Source organism: Barbus barbus, assembly GCF_936440315.1.
Source record: "Barbus barbus genome assembly, chromosome: 9".
In the NCBI taxonomy this organism is placed as follows: Eukaryota; Metazoa; Chordata; class Actinopteri; order Cypriniformes; family Cyprinidae; genus Barbus; species Barbus barbus.
The window spans coordinates 1834292-1860937 of record NC_136737.1 but is presented as its reverse complement, the minus strand read 5'-3'; positions in this window follow the sequence as shown (position 1 = coordinate 1860937).

Below are 26646 nucleotides of genomic sequence, written 5' to 3'. Positions count from 1 at the left end.
AATCCCAACATATAGAGAATTACAGTAATCCAGCCTAGAGGATATAAAGGCATGGATAACTTTTTCAAAATTTTTGAAGGAAAGAAATTACTTTACTTTGATAGCATTCGCAATTGAAAAAAGCATGATTTCATGACCAAGTTTATCTGCTTATCAAATTTCAAAGACTCATGAAAGACAACACCCAGGTTTTTCACCGATGTCTTCACATAAGAAGACAGCCCACCAAGATTTGTTTTGGGTTTGTGAATTGAATCCGAAGAACCAAAAACTATTATTTCTGTTTTACTTTCATTAAAATTCAGAAAGTTGAGAGACAACCATGACTTTACATCTGACATAGCAAAGGAATGACAGCCCATACTTCCTGAAGATAGAACCAAGTGGGAGCATGTATATTGAAAAAAGAATGGGAGACAAAATGGATCCCTGAGGAACCCCGCATGATAAAAAAGCATCACTAGAAAAATGATCTCCAAAATTAACTAAAAAAACATTTGATTAGAAAAATAAGATTTAAACCAATTTAAGGCACTACCCTTTATACCTGTGCAATGCTCCAATTGAGCAATAAGAGCTTTGTGATCGACCGTATCAAATGCAGCGGTCAAATCTAGGAGCACAAGCACAGCATAGTAACCAGAATCACAGGTTACTAAAATATCATTTAAAACTTTCAACAATGCAGTCTCAGTAGAGTGATGTTTTTTTAAAACCAGATTGAAGTATTTCAAAAATCATGCCATTATAAAAAAAAATTAAAAGCATATGTGGACTGAAAATCTGTGACTTCACAATGTTTGCGATTACTAATTGAACTGATTGAGTACAGAACAGTGAGCTGATGATACACTGATCAACACATTTAATTGGTGAAATTATATTTTTCCGACTGGAAAATCTTGTAGACATGCAGGACACCGTTTTAAAATGGTTTTAAATAACAGTTTTCTGTATGCACTGGAAAACACACTTCCTCAGCAGCACATCTCTCCCGTGGTGTTCCACAGGGATCGATTCTTGCTCCAACATTGTTCTCTTTATACCTGCTGCCATTGGGCTCCATCTTTTTAAAATATGGCGTATCTTTTATACGCTGATGACACCCAGTTGTACCTGCCCTTTAAACATAATGATTCAAGCTCCATAGAGGTCCTGCTGGCCTGTTTACAGGAAGTGAAATTATGGCTTACACAAAATTGTCTGGCCTTAAATGAGAATAAAAGCAAAATATCACTTGGATCAAACAGTACCTTCTATGATTTAGGTGACCGTGACCTTGACGACTTAAGTTCTTATGTCTCCCCATGTGTGAAAAATCTAGGTGTGTTGTTTGATTCAGGTCTCAAGTTCGATAAACAGATTAATTCTGTTGTTAAGTCATGTTTTTATAATTTACGACGTCTCACAAAAGTTAAACCTTTTCTCTCTCTAAAGAATTTTGAAATAGTTATCTATGCATTTATTACTTCATGCCTTGACTACTGCAATTCACTATTATGGAGCCTTCAAATGATTGAAAATGCTGCAGCGAGCCAGGCTGCTGACTGGTAGTCGCAAATTCGATCGTATTTCTCCCATTTTAACTTCTCTGCACTGGCTACCAGTCAAACAGAGAATAGAATTTAAAATTTTAGTTTTTGTCTTCAAAGCATTACGCAGCCTTGCTCCAACTTATTTATCAGATCTTTTTGTCATAATCCGTCCAGGGCACTGAGATCCGGCAACCTTGGAGTGCTTTCTGTTCGTCGATCGAGGTTAAAACATCGTGGAGACCGTGCTTTTGCGATAGCGGGCCCTAAACTCTGGAATAGTCTCCCGGTATCAATCCGAATGGCGTCATCACTCTCCTCTTTCAAATCAAACTTAAAACACATATTCTGATTGTGGGTTTTTAATGTATTATTCTAATTTTATGTATGCTGTCTTATAGATTGTTATAGATCTGTACAGCACTTTGGTCAACCTTGGGTTGTTTTTAAATGTGCTTTATAAATATACAATGAAATGAAAATGAAATATTTGTTTATCCTCGGATCATCTTCAGTGTGTCAAAATTACACTTCAACTCATAATGATCTATAGTCTACATAATAATAATAATAATAATAATAAATAGGTTATTGCCACTAATCAGAGAAGTTTGAAGCATCACAGACTAAGTTTAGTTTCTTCCTGGTGTTCAATGCCACGATTAAACATAAACGAAAAAGCGCAGTGAAATATTATTTAATAAACTAAACTAAACAGAGTAAACAACTGTCTATTGGGTAATATTTCATAAATACTTCATAAATCACCGAGGAAACGTTGCTGCATATATTTGTATTCAATTTGATTCTTACCTGACGCCATTTTCACAACATCATAAATCGAAATTGAAAGAAAAGCACTGATAGAGGAAGAGCTGACCTGTGCCCCGCCTGCAGAGACTGAAAAAAAAAGAAAAAGATTTTATATTTACTGAAAAAAAAGAAATTATTTTTAATATATATAAATTCAGTAGCAGCTCCTGGTTATTAATTCAGATGAGGCGGATTCGTAGCTGCAGACGCGCTTCAAGAGGTTTTGTGTGTTTGTGTGATTCAGACAGAAGGTGGCGCTATAATGTTGAATAATAAGATCTAAATATAGCTGCAAGCAGCGATTAACCGGGGTTCGTGAAATTGACACCCTTTAAGGTGGTCTTGGTCAACCTGGATGTACGGCTGACAGTTAAAAACATCCAGAATGGAGAGCAGGCTCACAGACACACAACACTCATGCACACACACTGAAATTAAATGATTAAACTGGCCTATTAATACTCTATGAACATATTCACACACACACACACACACATTTAAATGAAATGGTCAAACGGTCACAGTAATAATTATTAAGCCTGCTTACACACACACTCACACATACAAACACACACAGAAACACTCATACACGGACATACATGCACACACATTTTGTTGCAGATATTTGAAATAAGTGATAGGTAACAAAGCCTATTGCACCTATTCGCTTTTTAAGAGTTTAGATGTCATTTTCAGGTTCCACTGTAATCATAATCTGGCAAAATTATAAAAACTGATATGTCTGTATGAACAAAATGGTAAACTTTGACTCAATGAGGTTTAAAATGTTATAACAGTGATTTTATAGCATCTCCATAAGCAACTTATGAACAGTACTGTTTAAGAGTTTAATAAGCCCATTAGTGGTCTTACGCTGCCATCTAGTGGTTATAAATGCCTATTTCTCATACAACACTGTGTTTTTGAGCTTTTTAACTGTAATAGTGTTATTTTTTGCCCAGTCTCTGTTAAATTATCACATTTTTTTGATAATTATTGACCTAGAGAGTCTAAAGAACAGCACTGCAATGATTTGATTGATTTTGAGTTAAAAACTGAAAGCTAGTTGACAAAAGCATGTTTTTCAAAATAATATCAATCTCAAAATTATTAAACTAGCCTATTAATACTCTATAAGCATATTTACATACACACAAAAACACACATGCACACACACATAGAAATGAAATGGTCAAACCATCACAATAACAATCATAAAGCCTGCTTACACACATACACACACACACACACACACACACACAAACACACTTGTATACACACACACACACAGAAAAACACTTGTATACACACACACACACACACACACACAGAAACACTCATACACAGACATACATGCACACACATTTTGTTGCAGATGCAGATATTTCAAATAAGTGATAGGTAACAAAGCCTATTGCACCTATTCGCTTTTTAAGAGTTTAGATGTCATTTTCAGGTTCCACTGTAATCATAATCTGGCAAAATTATAAAAACTGATATGTCTGTATGAACAAAATGGTAAACTTTGACTCAATGAGGTTTAAAATGTTATAACTGTGATTTTATAGCATCTCCATAAGCAACTTATGAACAGTACTGTTTAAGAGTTTAATAAGCCCATTAGTGGTGTTACGCTGCCATCTAGTGGTTATAAATGCCTATTTCTCAAACAACACTGTGTTTTTGAGCTTTTTAACTGTAATAGTGTTATTTTTTGCCCAGTCTCTGTTAAATTATCACATTTTTTTGATAATTATTGACCTAGAGAGTCTAAAGAACAGCACTGCAATGATTTGATTGATTTTGAGTTAAAAACTGAAAGCTAGTTGACAAAAGCATGTTTTTCAAAATAATATCAATCTCAAAATTATTAAACTAGCCTATTAATACTCTATAAGCATATTTACATACACACAAAAACACACATGCACACACACATAGAAATGATCAAACCATCACAATAACAATCATAAAGCCTGCTTACACACATACACACACACACACACACACACACACACAAACAAACACACTTGTATACACACACACACACACACACACACACACAAACACACTTGTATACACACACACACACAGAAAAACACTTGTATACACACACACACACACACAGAAACACTCATACACAGACATACATGCACACACATTTTGTTGCAGATGCAGATATTTCAAATAAGTGATAGGTAACAAAGCCTATTGCACTTATTCAGTTTTTAAGAGTTTAGATGTCATTTTCAGGTTTCACTGTAATCATAATCTGGCAAAATTATAAAAGCTGATATGTCTGTATGAACAAAATGGTAAACTTTGACTCAATGAGGTTTAAAATGTTATAACAGTGATTTTATAATGTTTTAACTTGAATCCTTCAGTAACCATTGAACAGTACTGTTTTACAGCTTAATAAGGCCATTAGTGGTCTTCCGCTGCCATCTAGTGGTTATAAATGCCAATTTCTCATACAACACTGTGTTTTTAAGCTTTATAACTATTATAGTGTTATTTTTGGCCCAGTCTCTCTTAAATTATAAAAATTTTTTGATAATTATTGATCCAGAGACTCCAGAGAACATCACTGCTGTGGTTTGATCGAGATTGAGCAAAAAAACAGAGACAAGTTAGCAAAAGTAGGTTTCTAACACATTTGTAAATAATTAATGAACGATTTGATTGACAGCATTAGTCCAAGAGGCAAAGTTGTTCAGAATGAGGGGATCTATCAGATGATATGAAGATGTAGTGTATAAGTGAATGTTATTAATATTTTATTGCAATTTGAGGTCATTTCCCTTAGAAATACTGTTTCAGAAGCCCCTTTTTCACTGTTAAAGCACCACCTATGGTCCGATCTCCATGAAACTTTTCATGCTTGTTAACGGTCATGTGTCACATGTTTTCACCAACATTCGTAAAGTTTCAAGTTTTTGTTTACATTTTATAGGCTGTTGGGTTTTTGTGGCCACGTGTCCTTTTTTAAATGAGCCAATTATAGCTAACCAAAGGACAAAATTCAACATTTTTTCGATAACTATTGATCTAGAGAGTCCAGAGATTATTACTGCAGTTGTTTGTTTGAGATTGACCAAAAAACCAGAGACTAGTTCGCAAAAGTAGGTTTTAGACATATTTCTGAATAATTAATGAACGATTTGATTGACATCTTTGGTCCAAGAGGCAAAGTTGTTCAGAATGAGGAGATCTATCATATGATATGCATTATTTGTGGATATGTAAAACACCACGTGATCACTAGGCCAAAAATCTCGTTAGCGCCAACTTGTGGCCGATTTCTTTCAAAATTCTTACAGACCTTTGGGGCCTTGAGTCAAACATGGCCACTGAGTTTCGTTCCGATCGACCTCCGTTAACCTTGTCTAATAAGTGCTCAAATTTTAATGGCCGATGGCGGCCATGTTTTTTTAGATACGCGAATGTCCTCATAGATTTTTCAGCCACGTCGGACAAAGACACTGCGTACCAAGTTTCAAGTCGATCGGACTAACGGTTACCCAGTTACAGTTTTTTCGATCTTATAGCGCCACCAAGTGGCAGATCAGTGGTATTTTTTGTTGTTTGACCAAAGTTCCTATTGCTATATATATGTACCAAGTTTGGTGAAGATATCTCATTTCGTTCACGAGTTATAGGATTTTTCGTAAAATAGGTCCTCGACTTTTAAATGTTTTTGGGCCCCATTACAAAAGTGAGTGGATGTTTCAAAGATTTTTTTGATAATTATTAATAAGCCCTAGACAGAGAAAATTTCGGCAGTAGATTGGTTGCGATTGGGTGAAAAACCTACGACTAGTTCACCAAAGTATGTTTTGAACCTAATTGCGAATAGTCAAATAACAGTTTGATTGACAGAAATGATCCTAGAGACAAAGTTGTTCAGAATGATGAGATCTATCATGTGGTATGAATGACTTATGTATTTGTGAATATCTAAGATGTTTTTTTTACAGTTAATTTCATGTACAGTTGAAATATTGTGTTTTTGATAGCTTTTCTGACTGTTATAGCGCCACCTATGGTCCGATCTTGATGAAACTTTTCTTGCTTGTTCACAGTCATGTGACACATGTTTTCACCAACTTTCGTAAAGTTTCAAGTTTTCGTTTAGGTTTTATAGGCTGTTGGGTATGTGTGGCCACGCCTCCTTTTTTAAATGAGCCAATTATGGCTAACCAAAGGACAAAATTCAACATTTTTTCGATAATTATTGATCTAGAGAGTCCAGAGATTATTACTGCAGTGGTTTGATCGAAATTGAGTGAAAAACCAGAGACTAGTTCGCAAAAGTAGGTTTTAGACATATTTCTGAATACTTAATGAACGATTTGATTGACAGCTTTGGTCCAAGAGGAAATGTTGTTCATTATGAGGAGATCTATCAGATGATATGCATTATGTGTGGATATGTAAAACACCACGTGATTACAGAGCCAAAAATCTCGTTAGCGCCAACTTGTGGCCGATTTCTTTCTAAATTCTTACAGACCTTTAGGGCCATGAGTCGAACATGCCCACCGAGTTTTGTTCCGATCGACCTCCGTTAACCTTGTCTAATTGGTGCTTGAAATGTTTTGGCCAATGGCGGCCATGTTTTTTGAGATACGTGAATGTCCTCATATACACTTGTGCCCCTTTGGACCAAGATGCTGCATACCAATTTTGAAGCCGATCGGACCAACGGTTGCCTAGTTATAACCATTTATATGTTTTTTCTGTCTTATAGCGCCCCTAAGTGGCAGAGCTTCGCAATTTTTTTTATTTGACCAAAGATTGAGCTCGTACATACTTGTACCGAGTTTGGTGAATATAGCTCATTCCGTTCCAGAGCTATACTTCCAACAACATTTGGCTAACGTTAGCATAGACGCTAATTGGAGTACTGTATCGCCCGAAAATCAAAATTTCAACTTTTTTTTGATAATTATTGATATTCAGTGTCCACAGAATATTTCTGCACTGGTTTGGTTCCGATCAGGCGAAAAACCTAGGACTAGTTCGCAAAAGTAGGTCTGGGATATAGGTCAATTTTAGGGCAAGAAGGAAGCGTCGCAGCTCAAAAATTTCGGACTCCACTTTTGTTCGGGCTAACCCAAGGATTGCAACGATGTAAAGTTTTTGAGTCTACGACACACGGTTTACGACTGTGGGCCAAAAATGTCTGAAATTTTAGGTTTTTGCGCTGTAGCGCCCCCGTTTGGCCGATTTGGCCGATTCTTTGTATCTGAGTAGCGAGCAAGACTACTACCTTCTGACCAAGTTTCAGCTCTCTAGCCCTTACGGTTTGGGCTGCACGATTCGTTTTAAGGCAGAATAATAATAATAATAATAATAAAAATCCTAACAAATACAATAGGGTTTCTGCACTACGTGCACGAACCCCTAAATACACACACAGAATGGTATCTTATTAGGGGTTCGTGCACGTAGTGCAGAAACCCTATTGTATTTGTTAGGATTTTTAGGGGTTCGTGCACGTAGTGCAGAAACCCTATTGTATTTGTTAAGATTTTTAGGGGTTCGTGCACGTAGTGCAGAAACCCTATTGTATTTGTTAGGATTTTTAGGGGTTCGTGCACGTAGTGCAGAAACCCTATTGTATTTGTTAAGATTTTTAGGGGTTCGTGCACGTAGTGCAGAAACCCTATTGTATTTGTTAAGATTTTTATTATTATTAGGGGTTCGTGCACGTAGTGCAGAAACCCTATTGTATTTGTTAAGATTTTTATTATTATTAGGGGTTCGTGCACGTAGTGCAGAAACCCTATTGTATTTGTTAGGATTTTTATTATTATTATTATTATTATTATTATTATTATTATTCTGCCTTAAAACGAATCGTGCAGCCCAAACCGTAAGGGCTAGAGAGCTGAAACTTGGTCAGAAGGTAGTAGTCTTGCTCGCTACTCAGATACAAAGAATCGGCCAAATCGGCCAAACGGGGGCGCTACAGCGCAAAAACCTAAAATTTCAGACATTTTTGGCCCACAGTCGTAAACCGTGTGTCGTAGACTCAAAAACTTTACATCGTTGCAATCCTTGGGTTAGCCCGAACAAAAGTGGAGTCCGAAATTTTTGAGCTGCGACGCTTCCTTCTTGCCCTAAAATTGACCTATATCCCAGACCTACTTTTGCGAACTAGTCCTAGGTTTTTCGCCCGATCGGAACCAAACCAGTGCAGAAATATTCTGTGGACACTGAATATCAATAATTATCAAAAAAAAGTTGAAATTTTGATTTTCGGGCGATACAGTACTCCAATTAGCGTCTATGCTAACGTTAGCCAAATGTTGTTGGAAGTATAACTCTGGAACGGAATGAGCTATATTCACCAAACTCGGTACACATATGTACGAGCTCAATCTTTGGTCAAATAAAAAAAATTGCGAAGCTCTGCCACTTAGGGGCGCTATAAGACAGAAAAAACATATAAATGGTTATAACTAGGCAACCGTTGGTCCGATCGGCTTCAAAATTGGTATGCAGCATCTTGGTCCAAAGGGGCACAAGTGTATATGAGGACATTCACGTATCTCAAAAAACATGGCCGCCATTGGCCAAAACATTTCAAGCACCAATTAGACAAGGTTAACGGAGGTCGATCGGAACAAAACTCGGTGGGCATGTTCGACTCATGGCCCTAAAGGTCTGTAAGAATTTTGAAAGAAATCGGCCACAAGTTGGCGCTAACGAGATTTTTGCCTCTGTAATCACGTGGTGTTTTACATATCCACACATAATGCATATCATCTGATAGATCTCCTCATAATGAACAACTTTTCCTCTTGGACCAAAGATGTCAATCAAATCGTTCATTAATTATTCAGAAATATGTCTAAAACCTACTTTTGCGAACTAGTCTCTGGTTTTTTGGTCAATTTCGATCAAACCAATGCAGTAATAATCTCTGGACTCTCTAGATCAATAATTATCGAAAACATGTTGAATTTTGTCCTTTGGTTAGCCATAATTGGCTAATTTCAAAAAAGAGGCGTGGCCACACATACCCAACAGCCTATAAAACCTAAACGAAAACTTGAAACTTTACGAAAGTTGGTGAAAACATGTGTCACATGACTGTGAACAAGCAAGAAAAGTTTCATCAAAATCGGACCATAGGTGGCGCTATAACAGTCAGAAAAGCCATCAAAAATACAATATTTCAACTGTACATGAAATTAACTGTAAAAAAAACATCTTAGATATTCACAAATACATAAGTCATTCATATCACATGATAGATCTCATCCTTCTGAACAACTTTGTCTCTAGAATCATTTCTGTCAATCAAACTGTTATTTAACTATTCACAATTAGGTTTAAAACCTACTTTGGTGAACTAGTCGTAGGTTTTTCACCCAATCGCAACCAAACTACTGCCGAAATGTTCTCTGTCCAGGGCTTATTAATAATTATCAAAAAAATCTTTGAAATGTCCACTCATTTTTGTAATGGGGCCCAAAAACGTTTAAAAGTCGAGGACCTATTTTACGAAAAATGCTATAACTCGTGAACGAAATGAGATATCTTCACCAAACTTGGTACATATATATAGCAGTAGGAACTTTGGTCAAAAAACAAAAAATACCACTGATCTGCCACTTGGTGGCGCTATAAGATCGAAAAAACTGTAACTGGGTAACCGTTAGTCCGATCGACTTGAAACTTGGTATGCAATGTCTTTGTCCGACGTGGCTGAAATATCTATGAGGACATTCGCGTATCTCAAAAAAACATGGCCGTCAACGGCCATTAAAATTTGAGCACTTATTAGACAAGGTTAACGGAGGTCGATCGGAATGAAACTCGGTGGGCATGTTCGACTCATGGCCCTAAAGGTCTGTAAGAATTTTGAAAGAAATCGGCCACAAGTTGGCGCTAACGAGATTTTTGGCCTAGTGATCACGTGGTGTTTTACATATCCACACATAATGCATATCATCTGATAGATCTCCTCATAATGAACAACTTTTCCTCTTGGACCAAAGATGTCAATCAAATCGTTCATTAATTATTCAGAAATATGTCTAAAACCTACTTTTGCGAACTAGTCTCTGGTTTTTTGGTCAATCTCGATCAAACCACTGCAGTAATAATCTCTGGACTCTCTAGATCAATAGTTATCGAAAAAATGTTGAATTTTGTCCTTTGGTTAGCTATAATTAGCTCATTTAAAAAAGGACACGTGGCCACAAAAACCCAACAGCCTATAAAACGTAAACAAAAACTTGAAACTTTACCAAAGTTGGTGAAAACATGTGACACATGACCGTTAACAAGCATGAAAAGTTTCATGGAGATCGGACCATAGGTGGTGCTTTAACAGTGAAAAAGGGCTTCTGAAACAGTATTTCTAAGGGAAATGACCTCAAATTGCAATAAAATATTAATAACATTCACTTATACACTACATCTTCATATCATCTGATAGATACCCTCATTCTGAACAACTTTGCCTCTTGGACTAATGCTGTCAATCAAATCGTTCATTAATTATTTACAAATGTGTTAGAAACCTACTTTTGCTAACTTGTCTCTGTTTTTTTGCTCAATCTCGATCAAACCACAGCAGTGATGTTCTCTGGAGTCTCTGGATCAATAATTATCAAAAAATGTTATAAGTTAAGAGAGACTGGGCCAAAAATAACACTATAATAGTTATAAAGCTTAAAAACACAGTGTTGTATGAGAAATTGGCATTTATAACCACTAGATGGCAGCGGAAGACCACTAATGGCCTTATTAAGCTGTAAAACAGCACTGTTCAATGGCTACTGAAGGATTCAAGTTAAAACATTATAAAATCACTGTTATAACATTTTAAACCTCATTGAGTCAAAGTTTACCATTTTGTTCATACAGACATATCAGCTTTTATAATTTTGCCAGATTATGATTACAGTGGAACCTGAAAATGACATCTAAACTCTTAAAAACTGAATAAGTGCAATAGGCTTTGTTACCTATCACTTATTTCAAATATCTGCATCTGCAACAAAATGTGTGTGCATGTATGTCTGTGTATGAGTGTTTCTGTGTGTGTTTGTGTATGTGTTTGTGTGTGTGTGTGTGTGTGTGTGTGTATACAAGTGTGTTTGTGTGTGTGAGTGTTTGTGTTTGTGTGTGTGTGTGTGTGTGTGTGTATACAAGTGTGTTTGTGTGTGTGAGTGTTTGTGTTTGTGTGTGTGTGTGTGTGTGTGTGTATACAAGTGTGTTTGTGTGTGTGAGTGTTTGTGTTTGTGTGTGTGTGTGTGTGTGTGTGTGTAAGCAGGCTTTATGATTGTTATTGTGATGGTTTGACCATTTAATTTCACTGTGTGTGCATGAGTGTTGTGTGTCTGTGAGCCTGCTCTCCATTCTGGATGTTTTTAACTGTCAGCCATACATCCAGGTTGACCAAGACCACCTTAAAGGGTGTCAATTTCACGAACCCCGGTTAATCGCTGCTTGCAGCTATATTTAGGGGTTCGTGCACGTAGTGCAGAAACCCTATTGTATTTGTTAAGATTTTTATTATTATTATTATTATTATTCTGCCTTAAAACGAATCGTGCAGCCCAAACCGTAAGGGCTAGAGAGCTGAAACTTGGTCAGAAGGTAGTAGTCTTGCTCGCTACTCAGATACAAAGAATCGGCCAAATCGGCCAAACGGGGGCGCTACAGCGCAAAAACCTAAAATTTCAGACATTTTTGGCCCACAGTCGTAAACCGTGTGTCGTAGACTCAAAAACTTTACATCGTTGCAATCCTTGGGTTAGCCCCAACAAAAGTGGAGTCCGAAATTTTTGAGCTGCGACGCTTCCTTCTTGCCCTAAAATTGACCTATATCCCAGACCTACTTTTGCGAACTAGTCCTAGGTTTTTCGCCCGATCGGAACCAAACCAGTGCAGAAATATTCTGTGGACACTGAATATCAATAATTATCAAAAAAAAGTTGCAATTTTGATTTTCGGGCGATACAGTACTCCAATTAGCGTCTATGCTAACGTTAGCCAAATGTTGTTGGAAGTATAGCTCTGGAACGGAATGAGCTATATTCACCAAACTCGGTACAAGTATGTACGAGCTCAATCTTTGGTCAAATAAAAAAAATTGCGAAGCTCTGCCACTTAGGGGCGCTATAAGACAGAAAAAACATATAAATGGTTATAACTAGGCAACCGTTGGTCCGATCGGCTTCAAAATTGGTATGCAGCGTCTTGGTCCAAAGGGGCACAAGTGTATATGAGGACATTCACGTATCTCAAAAAACATGGCCGCCATTGGCCAAAACATTTCAAGCACCAATTAGACAAGGTTAACGGAGGTCGATCGGAACAAAACTCGGTGGGCATGTTCGACTCATGGCCCTAAAGGTCTGTAAGAATTTTGAAAGAAATCGGCCACAAGTTGGCGCTAACGAGATTTTTGGCTCTGTAATCACGTGGTGTTTTACATATCCACACATAATGCATATCATCTGATAGATCTCCTCATAATGAACAACTTTTCCTCTTGGACCAAAGCTGTCAATCAAATCGTTCATTAATTATTCAGAAATATGTCTAAAACCTACTTTTGCGAACTAGTCTCTGGTTTTTCACTCAATTTCGATCAAACCACTGCAGTAATAATCTCTGGACTCTCTAGATCAATAGTTATCGAAAAAATGTTGAATTTTGTCCTTTGGTTAGCCATAATTGGCTAATTTCAAAAAAGAGGTGTGGCCACACATACCCAACAGCCTATAAAACCTAAACGAAAACTTGAAACTTTACGAAAGTTGGTGAAAACATGTGTCACATGACTGTGAACAAGCAAGAAAAGTTTCATCAAGATCGGACCATAGGTGGCGCTATAACAGTCAGAAAAGCCATCAAAAACACAATATTTCAACTGTACATGAAATTAACTGTAAAAAAAACATCTTAGATATTCACAACTACACAAGTCATTCATATCACATGATAGACCTCATCATTCTGAACAACTTTGTCTCTAGGATCATTTCTGTCAATCAAACTGTTATTTAACTATTCGCAATTAGGTTCAAAACCTACTTTGGTGAACTAGTCGTAGGTTTTTCACCCAATCGCAACCAATCTACTGCCGAAATGTTCTCTGTCCAGGGCTATTAATAATTATCAAAAAAATCTTTGAAATGTCCACTCACTTTTGTAATTGGGCCCAAAAACGTTTAAAAGTCGAGGACCTATTTTACGAAAAATGCTATAACTCGTGAACGAAATGAGATATCTTCACCAAACTTGGTACATATATATAGCAGTAGGAACTTTGGTCAAACAACAAAAAATACCACTGATCTGCCACTTGGTGGCGCTATAAGATCGAAAAAACTGTAACTGGGTAACCGTTAGTCCGATCGACTTGAAACTTGGTATGCTGTGTCTTTGTCCGACGTGGCTGAAAAATCTATGAGGACATTCGCGTATCTAAAAAAACATGGCCGCCATCGGCCATTAAAATTTGAGCACTTATTAGACAAGGTTAACGGAGGTCGATCGGAATGAAACTCGGTGGGCATGTTTGACTCATGACTCCAAAGGTCTGTAAGAATTTTGAAAGAAATCGGCCACAAGTTGGCGCTAACAAGATTTTTGGCCTAGTGATCACGTGGTGTTTTACATATCCACAAATAATGCATATCATATGATAGATCTCCTCATTCTGAACAACTTTGCCTCTTGGACCAAAGATGTCAATCAAATCGTTCATTAATTATTCAGAAATATGTCTAAAACCTACTTTTGCGAACTAGTCTCTGGTTTTTTGGTCAATCTCGATCAAACCACTGCTGTAATAATCTCTGGACTCTCTAGATCAATAGTTATCGAAAACATGTTGAATTTTGTCCTTTGGTTAGCTATAATTGGCTCATTTAAAAAAGGACACGTGGCCACAAAAACCCAACAGCCTATAAAATGTAAACAAAAACTTGAAACTTTACAAATGTTGGTGAAAACATGTGACACATGACCGTTAACAAGCATGAAAAGTTTCATGGAGATCGGACCATAGGTGGTTCTTTAACAGTGAAAAAGGGCTTCTGAAACAGTATTTCTAAGGGAAATGACCTCAAATTGCAATAAAATATTAATAACATTCACTTATACACTACATCTTCATATCATCTGATAGATCCCCTCATTCTGAACAACTTTGCCTCTTGGACTAATGCTGTCAATCAAATCGTTCATTAATTATTTACAAATGTGTTAAAAACATACTTTTGCTAACTTGTCTCTGTTTTTTTGCTCAATCTCGATCAAACCACAGCAGTGATGTTCTCTGGAGTCTCTGGATCAATAATTATCAAAAAATGTTTATAATTTAAGAGAGACTGGGCCAAAAATAACACTATAATAGTTATAAAGCTTAAAAACACAGTGTTGTATGAGAAATTGCCATTTATAACCACTAGATGGCAGCGGAAGACCACTAATGGCCTTATTAAGCTGTAAAACAGCACTGTTCAATGGCTACTGAAGGATTCAAGTTAAAACATTATAAAATCACTGTTATAACATTTTAAACCTCATTGAGTCAAAGTTTACCATTTTGTTCATACAGACATATCAGCTTTTATAATTTTGCCAGATTATGATTACAGTGAAACCTAAAAATGACATCTAAACTCTTAAAAACTGAATAAGTGCAATAGGCTTTGTTACCTATCACTTATTTGAAATATCTGCATCTGCAACAAAATGTGTGTGCATGTATGTCTGTGTATGAGTGTTTCTGTGTGTGTGTGTGTGTATACAAGTGTTTTTCTGTGTGTGTGTGTGTATACAAGTGTGTTTGTGTGTGTGTGTGTGTGTATGTGTGTAAGCAGGCTTTATGATTGTTATTGTGATGGTTTGACCATTTCTATGTGTGTGTGCATGTGTGTTTTTGTGTGTATGTAAATATGCTTATAGAGTATTAATAGGCTAGTTTAATAATTTTGAGATTGATATTATTTTGAAAAACATGCTTTTGTCAACTAGCTTTCAGTTTTTAATTCAAAATCAATCAAATCATTGCAGTGCTGTTCTTTAGACTCTCTAGGTCAATAATTATCAAAAAAAATGTGATAATTTAACAGAGACTGGGCAAAAAATAACACTATTACAGTTAAAAAGCTCAAAAACACAGTGTTGTATGAGAAATAGGCATTTATAACCACTAGATGGCAGCGTAAGACCACTAATGGGCTTATTAAACTCTTAAACAGTACTGTTCATATGTTGCTTATGGAGATGCTATAAAATCACTGTTATAACATTTTAAACCTCATTGAGTCAAAGTTTACCATTTTGTTCATACAGACATATCAGTTTTTATAATTTTGCCAGATTATGATTACAGTGGAACCTGAAAATGACATCTAAACTCTTAAAAAGCGAATAGGTGCAATAGGCTTTGTTACCTATCACTTATTTCAAATATCTGCAACAAAATGTGTGTGCATGTATGTCCGTGTATGAGTGTTTCTGTGTGTGTTTGTATGTGTGAGTGTGTGTGTAAGCAGGCTTAATAATTATTACTGTGACCGTTTGACCATTTCATTTAAATGTGTGTGTGTGTGTGTGTGTGTGTGTGAATATGTTCATAGAGTATTAATAGGCCAGTTTAATCATTTAATTTCAGTGTGTGTGCATGAGTGTTGTGTGTCTGTGAGTCTGCTCTCCATTCTGGATGTTTTTAACTGTCAGCCATACATCCAGGTTGGCCAACCTTAAAGGGTGTCAATTTCACGAACCCCGGTTAATCGCTGCTTGCAGCTATATTGGTAATTATAATTGCCCATTTTTTTTTTTTCTGCCCTAAAACGAATCGTGCAGCCCAAACCGTAAGGCCTAGAGACTTGAAACTTGGACAGATCGTAGAGCTCAATTTGGGGAGAACGTATCAAAGTCTCAGCCCAATCGGCCAAACGGGGGCGCTACAGCGCAAAAACCTAAAATTTCAGACATTTTTGGCCCACAGTCGTAAACCGTGTGTCGTAGACTCAAAAACTTTACATCGTTGCAATCCTTGGGTTAGCCCGAACAAAAGTGGAGTCCGAAATTTTTGAGCTACGACGCTTCCTTCTTGCCCTAAAATTGACCTAAATCCCAGACCTACTTTTGCGAACTAGTCCTAGGTTTTTCGCCCGATCGGAACCAAACCAGTGCAAAAATATTCTATGGACACTGAATATCAATAATTATCAAAAAAAAGTTGAAATTTCGATTTTCGACCGAAACGGTACATCAATTAGCGTCTATGCTAACGTTAGCCAAATGTTATTGGAAGTATAGCTCTGGAACGGAATGAGCTATATTCACCAAACTTGGTACACGTATGTACGAGCTCAATCTTTGGTCAAATAAAAAAAATTGCGCAGCTCTGCCACTTAGGGGCGCTATAAGACAGAAAAAACTTGTAAATGGCTATAACTAGGCAATCGTTGCTCTGATCGACTTCAAAATTGGTATGCAGCGTCTTCGTCTGAAGGGGCACAAGCATCTATGAGGACAATGGTGTATCTAAAAAAACATGGCCGCCATTGGCCAAATAATTTAAGCACCTATTAAACAAGGTTAACGGAGGTCAATCAGAACGAGACTCGGTAGGCATGTTCGACTCAGAGCCCTAAAGGTCTGTAAGAATTTTGAAAGAAATCGGCCACTAGTTGGCGCTAACGAGATTTTTTTGGCTCTGTAATCACGTGGTGTTTTACATATGCACACAATATGCACATCGTTTGATAGATCTCCTCACAATGAGCAACTTTGCCTCTAAAACCATTGCTGTCAATCAAATCGTTCATTAATTATTTAGAAATATGTTAAAAACCTACTTTTGCGAACTAGTCCCTGGTTTTTCCCTCAATCTAAATCAAACCACTGCGGTAATAATCTCTGGACTCCCTAGATCAATAATTATCGAAAAAAAGTTTAATTTTGTCTTTTGGTTAGCAATAAATGGCTCATTTAAAAAGGAGGTGTGCCCACACATACCCAAACTCCTATAAAACCTAAACGAAAACTTGAAACTTTACGAAAGTTGGTGAAAACATGTCTCATATGACTCTTAACAAGCATGACAAGTTTCATGGAGATCGGACCATAGGTGGTGCTATAACAGTGAAAAAGGCTTCTGAAACAGTATTTCTAAGGGAAATTAAATCTAATTGCAATAAAATGTTAATAATATTCACTTATTTACTACATCTTCATATTATAGGATAGATCTCCTCATTCTGAACAACTTTGCCTCTTGGACTAATGCTGTCAATCAAATTGTTCATTAATAATTAATAAATGTGTTAAAAACCTACTTTTGCGAACTAATCTCTGTTTTTTTGCTCAATCTCGATCAAACCACAGCAATGATATTCTCTGGAGTCTCTAGATCTATAATTATCAAAAACATGTTGAATTTTGTCCTCTGGTTAGCTATAATGCGTCATTTAGAAAAGGGGCTTTGCCACATATACCCAAAAACTTATGAAGCCTAAACGAAAACTCAAAATATGTTGATAACGTATGTCAGGTGACTCTTAACAAGCAGTGTTTCACTGTGTGTGTGCATGAGTGTTGTGTGTCTGTGAGTCTGCTCTCCATTCTGGATGTTTTAACTGTCAGCCATACATCCAGGTTGGCCAACCTTAAAGGGTGTCAATTTCACGAACCCCGGTTAATCGCTGCTTGCAGCTATATTTATTATTATTATTATTATTATTCTGCCTTAAAACGAATCGTGCAGCCCAAACCGTAAGGGCTAGAGAGCTGAAACTTGGTCAGAAGGTAGTAGTCTTGCTCGCTACTCAGATACAAAGAATCGGCCAAATCGGCCAAACGGGGGCGCTACAGCGCAAAAACCTAAAATTTCAGACATTTTTGGCCCACAGTCGTAAACCGTGTGTCGTAGACTCAAAAACTTTACATCGTTGCAATCCTTGGGTTAGCCCGAACAAAAGTGGAGTCCGAAATTTTTGAGCTACGACGCTTCCTTCTTGCCCTAAAATTCACCTATATCCCAGACCTACTTTTGCGAACTAGTCCTAGGTTTTTCGCCCGATCGGAACCAAACCAGTGCAGAAATATTCTGTGGACACTGAATATCAATAATTATCAAAAAAAAGTTGAAATTTTGATTTTCGGGCGATACAGTACTCCAATTAGCGTCTATGCTAACGTTAGCCAAATGTTGTTGGAAGTATAGCTCTGGAACGGAATGAGCTATATTCACCAAACTCGGTACACATATGTACGAGCTCAATCTTTGGTCAAATAAAAAAAATTGCGAAGCTCTGCCACTTAGGGGCGCTATAAGACAGAAAAAACATATAAATGGTTATAACTAGGCAACCGTTGGTCCGATCGGCTTCAAAATTGGTATGCAGCGTCTTGGTCCAAAGGGGCACAAGTGTATATGAGGACATTCACGTATCTGAAAAAACATGGCCGCCATTGGCCAAAACATTTCAAGCACCAATTAGACAAGGTTAACGGAGGTCGATCGGAACAAAACTCGGTGGGCATGTTCGACTCATGGCCCTAAAGGTCTGTAAGAATTTTGAAAGAAATCGGCCACAAGTTGGCGCTAACGAGATTTTTGGCTCTGTAATCACGTGGTGTTTTACATATCCACACATAATGCATATCATCTGATAGATCTCCTCATTCTGAACAACTTTTCCTCTTGGACCAAAGCTGTCAATCAAATCGTTCATTAATTATTCAGAAATATGTCTAAAACCTACTTTTGCGAACTAGTCTCTGGTTTTTCACTCAATTTCGATCAAACCACTGCAGTAATAATCTCTGGACTCTCTAGATCAATAATTATCGAAAAAATGTTGAATTTTGTCCTTTGGTTAGCCATAATTGGCTAATTTAAAAAAAGAGGCGTGGCCACACATACCCAACAGCCTATAAAACCTAAACGAAAACTTGAAACTTTACGAAAGTTGGTGAAAACATGTGTCACATGACTGTGAACAAGCAAGAAAAGTTTCATCAAGATCGGACCATAGGTGGCGCTATAACAGTCAGAAAAGCCATCAAAAACACAATATTTCAACTGTACATGAAATTAACTGTAAAAAAACATCTTAGATATTCACAAATACACAAGTCATTCATATCACATGATAGATCTCATCATTCTGAACAACTTTGTCTCTAGGATCATTTCTGTCAATCAAACTGTTATTTAATTATTCGCAATTAGGTTCAAAACCTACTTTGGTGAACTAGTCATAGGTTTTTCACCCAATCGCAACCAAACTACGGCCGAAATGTTCTCTGTCCAGGGCTTATTAATAATTATCAAAAAAATCTTTGAAATGTCCACTCACTTTTGTAATGGGGCCCAAAAACGTTTAAAAGTCGAGGACCTATTTTACGAAAAATCCTATAACTCGTGAACGAAATGAGATATCTTCACCAAACTTGGTACATATATATAGCAGTAGGAACTTTGGTCAAACAACAAAAAATACCACTGATCTGCCACTTGGTGGCGCTATAAGATCGAAAAAACTGTAACTGGGTAACCGTTAGTCCGATCGACTTGAAACTTGGTATGCTGTGTCTTTGTCCGACGTGGCTGAAAAATCTATGAGGACATTCGCGTATCTAAAAAAACATGGCCGCCATCGGCCATTAAAATTTGAGCACTTATTAGACAAGGTTAACGGAGGTCGATCGGAACGAAACTCAGTGGCCATGTTTGACTCAAGGCCCCAAAGGTCTGTAAGAATTTTGAAAGAAATCGGCCACAAGTTGGCGCTAACGAGATTTTTGGCCTAGTGATCACGTGGTGTTTTACATATCCACAAATAATGCATATCATATGATAGATCTCCTCATTCTGAACAACTTTGCCTCTTGGACCAAAGATGTCAATCAAATCGTTCATTAATTATTCAGAAATATGTCTAAAACCTACTTTTGCGAACTAGTCTCTGGTTTTTTGGTCAATCTCAAACAAACAACTGCAGTAATAATCTCTGGACTCTCTAGATCAATAGTTATCGAAAAAATGTTGAATTTTGTCCTTTGGTTAGCTATAATTGGCTCATTTAAAAAAGGACACGTGGCCACAAAAACCCAACAGCCTATAAAATGTAAACAAAAACTTGAAACTTTACGAATGTTGGTGAAAACATGTGACACATGACCGTTAACAAGCATGAAAAGTTTCATGGAGATCGGACCATAGGTGGTGCTTTAACAGTGAAAAAGGGCTTCTGAAACAGTATTTCTAAGGGAAATGACCTCAAATTGCAATAAAATATTAATAACATTCACTTATACACTACATCTTCATATCATCTGATAGATCCCCTCATTCTGAACAACTTTGCCTCTTGGACTAATGCTGTCAATCAAATCGTTCATTAATTATTTACAAATGTGTTACAAACCTACTTTTGCTAACTTGTCTCTGTTTTTTTGCTCAATCTCGATCAAACCACAGCAGTGATGTTCTCTGGAGTCTCTGGATCAATAATTATCAAAAAAATTTTATAATTTAAGAGAGACTGGGCCAAAAATAACACTATAATAGTTATAAAGCTTAAAAACACAGTGTTGTATGAGAAATTGGCATTTATAACCACTAGATGGCAGCGGAAGACCACTAATGGCCTTATTAAGCTGTAAAACAGCACTGTTCTATGGCTACTGAAGGATTCAAGTTAAAACATTATAAAATCACTGTTATAACATTTTAAACCTCATTGAGTCAAAGTTTACCATTTTGTTCATACAGACATATCAGCTTTTATAATTTTGCCAGATTATGATTACAGTGAAACCTAAAAATGACATCTAAACTCTTAAAAACTGAATAAGTGCAATAGGCTTTGTTACCTATCACTTATTTGAAATATCTGCATCTGCAACAAAATGTGTGTGCATGTATGTCTGTGTATGAGTGTTTCTGTGTGTGTGTGTGTGTGTGTGTGTATACAAGTGTTTTTCTGTGTGTGTGTGTGTATACAAGTGTGTTTGTGTGTGTGTGTGTGTGTGTGTGTGTATGTGTGTAAGCAGGCTTTATGATTGTTATTGTGATGGTTTGACCATTTCATTTCTATGTGTGTGTGCATGTGTGTTTTTGTGTGTATGTAAATATGCTTATAGAGTATTAATAGGCTAGTTTAATAATTTTGAGATTGATATTATTTTGAAAAACATGCTTTTGTCAACTAACTTTCAGTTTTTAACTCAAAATCAATCAAATCATTGCAGTGCTGTTCTTTAGACTCTCTAGGTCAATAATTATCAAAAAAATGTGATAATTTAACAGAGACTGGGCAAAAAATAACACTATTACAGTTAAAAAGCTCAAAAACACAGTGTTGTATGAGAAATAGGCATTTATAACCACTAGATGGCAGCGTAAGACCACTAATGGGCTTATTAAACTCTTAAACAGTACTGTTCATAAGTTGCTTATGGAGATGCTATAAAATCACTGTTATAACATTTTAAACCTCATTGAGTCAAAGTTTACCATTTTGTTCATACAGACATATCAGTTTTTATAATTTTGCCAGATTATGATTACAGTGGAACCTGAAAATGACATCTAAACTCTTAAAAAGCGAATAGGTGCAATAGGCTTTGTTACCTATCACTTATTTCAAATATCTGCAACAAAATGTGTGTGCATGTATGTCCGTGTATGAGTGTTTCTGTGTGTGTTTGTATGTGTGAGTGTGTGTGTAAGCAGGCTTAATAATTATTACTGTGACCGTTTGACCATTTCATTTAAATGTGTGTGTGTGTGAATATGTTCATAGAGTATTAATAGGCCAGTTTAATCATTTAATTTCACTGTGTGTGCATGAGTGTTGTGTGTCTGTGAGCCTGCTCTCCATTCTGGATATTTTTAACTGTCAGCCGTACATCCAGGTTGACCAAGACCACCTTAAAGGGTGTCAATTTCACGAACCCCGGTTAATCGCTGCTTGCAGCTATATTTATTATTATTATTATTATTCTGCCTTAAAACGAATCGTGCAGCCCAAACCGTAAGGGCTAGAGAGCTGAAACTTGGTCAGAAGGTAGTAGTCTTGCTCGCTACTCAGATACAAAGAATCGGCCAAATCGGCCAAACGGGGGCGCTACAGCGCAAAAACCTAAAATTTCAGACATTTTGGGCCCACAGTCGTAAACCGTGTGTCGTAGACTCAAAAACTTTACATCGTTGCAATCCTTGGGTTAGCCCGAACAAAAGTGGAGTCCGAAATTTTTGAGCTGCGACGCTTCCTTCTTGCCCTAAAATTGACCTATATCCCAGACCTACTTTTGCGAACTAGTCCTAGGTTTTTCGCCTGATCGGAACCAAACCAGTGCAGAAATATTCTGTGGACACTGAATATCAATAATTATCAAAAAAAAGTTGCAATTTTGATTTTCGGGCGATACAGTACTCCAATTAGCGTCTATGCTAACGTTAGCCAAATGTTGTTGGAAGTATAGCTCTGGAACGGAATGAGCTATATTCACCAAACTCGGTACAAGTATGTACGAGCTCAATCTTTGGTCAAATAAAAAAAATTGCGAAGCTCTGCCACTTAGGGGCGCTATAAGACAGAAAAAACATATAAATGGTTATAACTAGGCAACCGTTGGTCCGATCGGCTTCAAAATTGGTATGCAGCATCTTGGTCCAAAGGGGCACAAGTGTATATGAGGACATTCACGTATCTCAAAAAACATGGCCGCCATTGGCCAAAACATTTCAAGCACCAATTAGACAAGGTTAACGGAGGTCGATCGGAACAAAACTCGGTGGGCATGTTCGACTCATGGCCCTAAAGGTCTGTAAGAATTTTGAAAGAAATCGGCCACAAGTTGGCGCTAACGAGATTTTTGGCTCTGTAATCACGTGGTGTTTTACATATCCACACATAATGCATATCATCTGATAGATCTCCTCATAATGAACAACTTTTCCTCTTGGACCAAAGCTGTCAATCAAATCGTTCATTAATTATTCAGAAATATGTCTAAAACCTACTTTTGCGAACTAGTCTCTGGTTTTTCACTCAATTTCGATCAAACCACTGCAGTAATAATCTCTGGACTCTCTAGATCAATAGTTATCGAAAAAATGTTGAATTTTGTCCTTTGGTTAGCCATAATTGGCTAATTTCAAAAAAGAGGTGTGGCCACACATACCCAACAGCCTATAAAACCTAAACGAAAACTTGAAACTTTACGAAAGTTGGTGAAAACATGTGTCACATGACTGTGAACAAGCAAGAAAAGTTTCATCAAGATCGGACCATAGGTGGCGCTATAACAGTCAGAAAAGCCATCAAAAACACAATATTTCAACTGTACATGAAATTAACTGTAAAAAAAACATCTTAGATATTCACAAATACATAAGTCATTCATATCACATGATAGATCTCATCATTCTGAACAACTTTGTCTCTAGGATCATTTCTGTCAATCAAACTGTTATTTAATTATTTGCAATTAGGTTTAAAACCTACTTTGGTGAACTAGTCGTAGGTTTTTCACCCAATCGCAACCAAACTACTGCCGAAATGTTCTCTGTCTAGGGCTTATTAATAATTATCAAAAAAATCTTTGAAACGTCCACTCATTTTTGTAATGGGGCCCAAAAACATTTAAAAGTCGAGGACCTATTTTACGAAAAATGCTATAACTCGTGAACGAAATGGGATATCTTCACCAAACTTGGTACATATATATAACAGTAGGAACGTTGGTCAAAAAACAAAAAATACCACTGATCTGCCACTTGGTGGCGCTATAAGATCGAAAAAACTGTAACTGGGTAACCGTTGGTCCGATCGACTTGAAACTTGGTACGCAGTGTCTTTGTCCGACGTGGCTGAAATATCTATGAGGACATTCGCGTATCTCAAAAAACATGGCCGCCATCGGCCATTAAAATTTGAGCACTTATTAGACAAGGTTAACGGAGGTCGATCGGAACGAAACTCGGTGGGCATGTTTGACTCATGACCCCAAAGGTCTGTAAGAATTTTGAAAGAAATCGGCCACAAGTTGGCGCTAACGAGATTTTTGGCCTAGTGATCACGTGGTGTTTTACATATCCACAAATAATGCATATCATATGATAGATCTCCTCATTCCGAACAACTTTGCCTCTTGGACCAAAGATGTCAATCAAATCGTTCATTAATTATTCAGAAATATGTCTAAAACCTACTTTTGCGAACTAGTCTCTGGTTTTTTGGTCAATCTCGATCAAACCACTGCAGTAATAATCTCTGGACTCTCTAGATCAATAGTTATCGAACAAATGTTGAATTTTGTCCTTTGGTTAGCTATAATTGGCTCATTTAAAAAAGGACACGTGGCCACAAAAACCCAACAGCCTATAAAACTTAAACAAAAACTTGAAACTTTACGAAAGTAGGTGAAAACATGTGACACATGACCGTTAACAAGCATGAAAAGTTTCATGGAGATCGGACCATAGGTGGTGCTTTAACAGTGAAAAGGGGCTTCTGAAACAGCATTTCTAAGGGAAATGACCTCAAATTGCAATAAAATATTAATAACATTCACTTATACACTAGATCTTCATATCATCTGATAGATCTCCTCATTCTGAACAACTTTGCCTCTTGGACTAATGCTGTCAATCAAATCGTTCATTAATTATTTACAAATGTGTTAAAAACCTACTTTTGCTAACTTGTCTCTGTTTTTTTGCTCAATCTCGATCAAACCACAACAGTGATGTTCTCTGGAGTCTCTAGATCAATAATTATCACAAAATTTATAAGTTAAGAGAGACTGGGCCAAAAATAACACTATAATAGTTATAAAGCTTAAAAACACAGTGTTGTATGAAAAATTGGCTTTTATAACCACTAGATGGCAGCGGAAGACCACTAATGGCCTTATTAAGCTGTAAAACAGCACTGTTCTATGGCTACTGAAGAATTCATGATAAAACATTATAAAATCACTGTTATAACATTTTAAACCTCATTGAGTCAAAGTTTACCATTTTGTTCATACAGACATATCAGTTTTTATAATTTTGCCAGGTTTTTATTACAGTGAAACCTGAAAATGAGATCTAAACTCTTAAAAAGTGAATAAGTGCAATAGGCTTTGTTACCTATCACTTATTTCAAATATCTGCATCTGCAACAAAATGTGTGTGCATGTATGTCCGTGTATGAGTGTTTCTGTGTGTGTGTGTATACAAGTGTGTTTGTGTGTGTGTGTGTGTGTGTGTGTGTGTGTGTGTGTGTTTGTGTGTGTGTGTGTGTGTGTGTGTATGTGTGTGTAAGCAGGCTTTATGATTGTTATTGTCATGGTTTGACCATTTAATTTCTATGTGTGTGTGCATGTGTGTTTTTGTGTGTATGTAAATATGCTTATAGAGTATTAATAGGCTAGTTTAATAATTTTGAGATTGATATTATTTTGAAAAACATGCTTTTGTCAACTAGCTTTCAGTTTTTAACTCAAAATCAATCAAATCATTTCAGTACTGTTCTCTAGACTCTCTGGATCAATAATTATCAAAACATTTTGATAATTTAAGAGAGACTGGGCCAAAAATAACACTATAATAGTTATAAAGCTTAAAAACACAGTGTTGTATGAGAAATTGGCTTTTATAACCACTAGATGGCAGCGTAAGACCACTAATGGGCTTATTAAACTCTTAAACAGTACTGTTTATATCTTGCTTATGGAGATGTTATAAAATCACTGTTATAACATTTTAAACCTCATTGAGTCAAAGTTTACCATTTTGTTCATACAGACATATCAGTTTTTATAATTTTGCCAGATTATGATTACAGTGGAACCTGAAAATGACATCTAAACTCTTAAAAAGCGAATAGGTGCAATAATCTTTGTTACCTATCACTTATTTCAAATATCTGCAACAAAATGTGTGTGCATGTATGTCCGTGTATGAGTGTTTCTGTGTGTGTTTGTATGTGTGAGTGTGTGTGTAAGCAGGCTTAATAATTATTACTGTGACCGTTTGACCATTTCATTTAAATGTGTGTGTGTGTGTGTGAATATGTTCATAGAGTATTAATAGGCCAGTTTAATCATTTAATTTCACTGTGTGTGCATGAGTGTTGTGTGTCTGTGAGCCTGCTCTCCATTCTGGATGTTTTTAACTGTCAGCCATACATCCAGGTTGGCCAACCTTAAAGGGCGTCAATTTCACGAACCCCGGTTAATCGCTGCTTGCAGCTATATTTATTATTATTATTATTATTATTCTGCCTTAAAACGAATCGTG